Source organism: Anser anser (assembly GCF_964211835.1).
Source record: "Anser anser genome assembly, chromosome: 16".
NCBI classification, from domain to species: domain Eukaryota; kingdom Metazoa; phylum Chordata; class Aves; order Anseriformes; family Anatidae; genus Anser; species Anser anser.
The window spans coordinates 13,956,253-13,961,432 of record NC_139737.1 but is presented as its reverse complement, the minus strand read 5'-3'; the positions used below and the strand labels follow the sequence as shown (position 1 = coordinate 13,961,432).

Below are 5,180 nucleotides of genomic sequence, written 5' to 3'. Positions count from 1 at the left end.
CAGCTAAGCTGATAACATTTCCACTGTTCAGAAGGAACACTTCTGCTCTCAGAACAAATAAGAACATTTTAGTAACTGCAAACATAAACCAGAGCCCTGCTCCAGCCGCTCACTGAAATGCTGCATCTTTGCCTGACCACAAACCCTGTTTGGATTGTGCCGTCACCCTTCTCACTCACATTTAATTCTAGCAGCCATCAGATCACTTTTCTGACCTAAATTTTGTCTCCCTGTACCTGCTAGTTCCACTATGCCCACCCAGTATTCAGCTCTGAGGGACATCTGCAAAGCATCAACAGACTTCTTATTAAAGTTTTTATTAGCCAGAAGGGGATATCTCTTTAAAAGGAGAAGCTGGATGGATTTCTTTTTCCCCAGGCTGCTGAAATACAAAAATATTGTCACATTTGCTGAGGCTACTTCCAAATAAATAAATGAACCCCCCAGGCTGGGTAGTGATGGAGATCTGCAGCTGCAGGGTGTAAAATTGGAATCCCCATCTACGGACATGCCGCAGGGCTGCTCCCCTTGCATAACACACAAGGGAAGGAAGTTGAAAGGAAACAATTTATGAGTTAGCTGTGAGTAATACAGCGATATGGTTAGCAATGCAGAGGTAGAAGAGCCTGTATGAGTGGATTTACGTGGGCTTGTAAATCAGTGCTAAATGGGAAACCAACGTGAGAAGAAGAGAAGCTGCCTAATTTTATCACTGTGCATCCCATAAGGTCATGGGCAATAGTAGATATATAAGATAAGGAGAATGGGGGAAGAGAAGCCTCTCTTCCTTTTTGTACTCTCTATATATACCTCACATGGAATATAAATGGACAAGCAGACCTTTTCTATGCTTCTTAATTTCCTCTGAAGGAGGTAACCTCTATAGAACAAAAGGGTTTTTTCCTAACACCCAGTCTGAGAAGGGTGGGTTGTATTTATTATTGACTAGGTGGAGTCCTAATCCAGAGATAACACAAGGTAAAAAAAAAAAAATGTAGTTTTGCTCATCACTCTCACTTGCTTTTTCACAGTTTGTGACCATGAACAACGGATGGAACAAAACACATTCAGAGCCACTCGGCTCCTGCACAGGATTCAGGTACAACTATACCGCTGGTTTTCCTGGACAACCAAAGAGTATACTGAATTATTTTGCACCACTTATTTGGCATCTTTATCATATTAACTTCTTGGACCCCTAGATGATCAAACAGATGTCATGAAACTTAAGAGGAAAGGCTGCACTCCTGTAAACTTCATTTTTGTAGTTAAATTGAAAGAGAACCAAACCTCTGGTACATACGTGTAATTAATTTTGATTAATCTCTGAAGGTTCAGACAAGGTGTTGGGTGTTTATCCAAATGTATACATAAACTTGAAGCTTTTAAGATTTGGTAATCAATATTTAATTTATTCCTGTGTAGACAGCTTCAGCCTACAAATTATTATGCATTTGATAAAATAAGAGGTCTAATGGTAATACTTCTGGCTCTGAAGATAAAGTCCAGCATTTAAAAAGGTACAAGAAATGTAAATTGAACAGAGAGTTTGAAACCATCTTCTGAATTTTTATTTAATTAAGGCCTCATCTGCATTTGAAACACAAATTAAGGTAAAGTGTGAATTTAAATGAAAAAGAGATTGATGAATAACTTTATGGGCATTTGAGTTCTGGAGTGCATTGTTCCTGTTTACCTTAATACACTTCAAAATTATGTTATTAAAATTAGAAACACAGAATTCTTTTTGAGAACAAGAGCATCGATACTTGGAGATAATCAGAAACACTCAAGAGCAATCTATGTGTGAGACAGTTTATAAGCAAAGCTAGCAAGAAATTGTGAAATGAGCTTTGTGCTCCACATGTAACATGTTTCATGGAACTGTAATTTAGGGAACTTTCAAGTGCACGACTTACCCAAACCTTGCACAGATTTTTTTAAGTAACATCTTTACTAGGTAGAAATCTGGTGCAGTGAACAGAAATAAGTGTGTTGTTTAAAGACACAAGTGCTATGAAAAGCAAGTGTAGTCATAAGGAATTTGGGGTTGCATGCGTCTTTTTGGTTTTGCCAGATTCAATCTGAGCACAGAGGAGTTGCGAAAATCAACCACCACAGGGGGAGTTTAAGGCTGAAATCCTGTTTCAGCAGAGCAGAGCAGATCCAAAAGTTTGTCCTGAAACTCAAGATGCACTGGGATCCCTCCAGCCACAGAATAAAGGATGCATCACATTCCGTGCAGCCCCAAAGAGGAGTCCTTTGTGTTTTTCAGAACATGACTTGCACCCATGCATTGAGAAATCTCTTCCTTAACTTGGCATGAGCAGCAGCAAGCCTGAAACTGCCACTAAGCCAAGCGACTGTCCTGTGAAACTGATGAGACATGAGTTTTCCAACCAAAGCCCCCATGGTGAAATGCACTGATTTCAAGTAATGCTTTTGCCATACTCGGTTTTTGCTGCATCAACAATGTTCCTCCGACCCCCCTGCCCCGCAGAGCAGGACCAACTTTATTAGGGCTTAAAGGATCCAAAATTTTTATCTCTGAATCTTCTCCCAGAGTCAAGAGTTTAGCAACTCATGTAAAATAGCCTCTGGAGCCAAACAGAAAACAAAATTTCACAAAATGTAAAGCACCCCTTTTTCATCCATGGAGAAGATGGATAAAAGCCAGGACCTTCAATTTGACCTGCACTCGACCACACAGACTTTGGAACTGATATTGCTTTATTCACCTCAAGGGAGGTTTGCTATTGATTTCAAGGGAAATATGAAAATGGAAACTGAATCTCAATCCAGGTTACCGGTCTGATTCTACAAAATAAAAACATAATTCTTTCTGGTTAGAAAGCTAAAATATCATATCAACAGTGTGGACTGAAGCTGGGCCTACATCAGGCGTTTCATTATAGAAGGTCAGCTATGAATCTGTTCCTCTTCCTTTGACAATTGGATGGACCACCATATATGTTGGAACAGTACTGATCTGAAAAAAAACTCAGATTGAAACCCCAACCACACTAATAGTTCCATCAGGGAACAGGGATGAACTCATGGTGTAGATGATAAAAAGAGCAGCTGTGGCAATCTCGTATTCATTGCTCATGTTTACCGCATTCTGCAGAAAGAAGGAAGCTTCAACACCCAAATTCAGATATCTCCCTGTGAAAAATAAATAAACATTCATTTTAGTTAGATGTTTTTAGTTATTTGTCCCCAAATTATTCCTTCTCAGAGTCAGAATCTACGTCAAGATGCACAGAACAAAGAAAAGACACTGCAGAGTACACAGAAGCCTAAAACCCCGTCTGTAAGTAAATAAAATCAAATAACTGTAAAAAAAAATAAAAAGTTAATTCTAGCCTTTTGTTTGTTTCCATTGTAAAATTGCCATGGGACTGAGGAAATATAGTAGTGCTTAATTTTAATAGTTCCATCATTGTAGATTGGCTGGGTATTAATTGTGTTAATGGTGATCATACTGAATTCATTTGGTATTTATTGAGAGACCACCTGTGCACCCATATGGTTTCCATCATTATTTAGGAGTAGTTAATGGACCTATTAGGAGTTAGCAGAAAGATGTGGGCTGGCAGTACTCCCCGTGAGTGGTAGAAACATTCTGTTGATATCCATTGCATTTTGAGGGTTTTCTAAGGAGCTATTTGCTTCTCACTATTTTTTTTTCTTTAAATTATATTTAATCTCATTGCAGCTTTCAAGAGCTCCTGCAGAAATGAGTTCATGTTTCTTTGCCTACGACAAGTCTAGAGAGGCAATCTTTATCTGTGTAACTTTGCAAAATACCTCTTAACATGTTTGCTGGGTAGCTCTGGAGGGCACCGACCAAGCTTCTAGCACTAAGGCAGAGCTTGCTGCGGGTGGGTGCACTTGTGTGCTGGGGAGAGAGCTTGAGAGAGGATGGGGAAAAGGGGAAATGTTTACTGGGGCTCTCGGCCTACAGTGTGACAAATTTGCCCATGCAATATGTAGCCTCAGTTGTGCAAGACCAGAAACCTGTGGTGGGAAGGGGATGGTGGGGGAGTCACATGCAGGGAGTCAGCCTTGACTGTCAGCAGAGGAGAAGGAAGAGTGCTCTGCCTGGGTGTGGTGGTAACCAAGGCTGCTTGCTGACCGCAGTGACCTCCGGCTTTGATCCACATATCTGAAAAGGCATCGCTAACACTTTGCTGCTGCGCTGAGCGTGTAAACATACAAGGAGCTGTAGCAAAGAATTTCCATTTTTGGTGCCGTGGCAATGGGCAGATGGAGGAGCAAGTGCATAGCTTCCGTGCAGCAGGACAGCCGCTTTGTTCAAACTGGAATCTGAAATTGTCCCAAGTGAGTTAAGTGCTTGTTTCCCCAGGAGCAAGGAGTCTAACTCCCCCCAAACATATCTGAAAATGTCAGGCTTATTTGCTGCCTACATACCTAAGGACACAAAGTTTATATAATCTTTGTTCTGCACCAGTACCCACCTGTTGTCATCTCTAATAACTTTTGTAATGTATCAGCCAATTGCAACCAAATTTGATAAAATGGTGGAGATTTCAAAGAATTCAAGTTCACACAGCAAAAAGGTGGAGAGAGGACAGCGGAAGGGGAGAGACCCAGGTTAGTACCCATGCTGAGGACAAGAACCTCAGCCATAATCCCAGACAACTGAGACTCTACTCCTCTGTGAAGTTTTCTCTCCTTTGCAGGTGACTGAAAGATTTTTTCCTAGGTTTAAAGCATTTGAAAACTCTCTCCTGCTTACATACACACTAATAACGAAAGCATCAATGCTGATGCTCTCCTAGATTTCAAATAATTCAGGAAGCCACATGGTACAGATGAAGAGAAACCAAAATTCATTAGGTCTCTTGCTCATGAAAATACTTGTATCAATAAGCAGGGGAGAGACCAAACCACCTTCTGCTTTTGCTAGGAAAACAACTAAATTAACGGGTGTATTCACAGTGTGAATGGGGCCATGAAACAATCGTTTCTGCATGGAAGAAATATAATCAAGGTACTGTTGGCATGACTCGGGTGATTATTCATACTTGTATTCATAACCTGATCTTGTTAAGTGAGGCTGTCCTCACAAACACACCTTTGGCATAAAGTAGACTTTTACAGTAGCTATGGAAGCCACGTCAGACTTTTGTGCTTTTCTCAATGGGACTCCTTCC

At 40.6% G+C, this 5,180-nt stretch overlaps 1 long non-coding RNA gene across 1 annotated transcript; it reads right to left on the bottom strand.

Annotated features, from left to right (window-relative positions):
• Window positions 1-1,726: 1,726 nt before the first annotated feature.
• On the bottom strand, window positions 1,727-3,543 carry LOC310882449. The gene is made up of 3 exons (XR_014572972.1): window positions 3,367-3,543; window positions 3,116-3,165; window positions 1,727-2,989 (listed from the first exon to the last, which is right to left on the bottom strand). It is a non-coding gene; the product is annotated as an uncharacterized lncRNA (long non-coding RNA).
• Window positions 3,544-5,180: the final 1,637 nt, after the last annotated feature.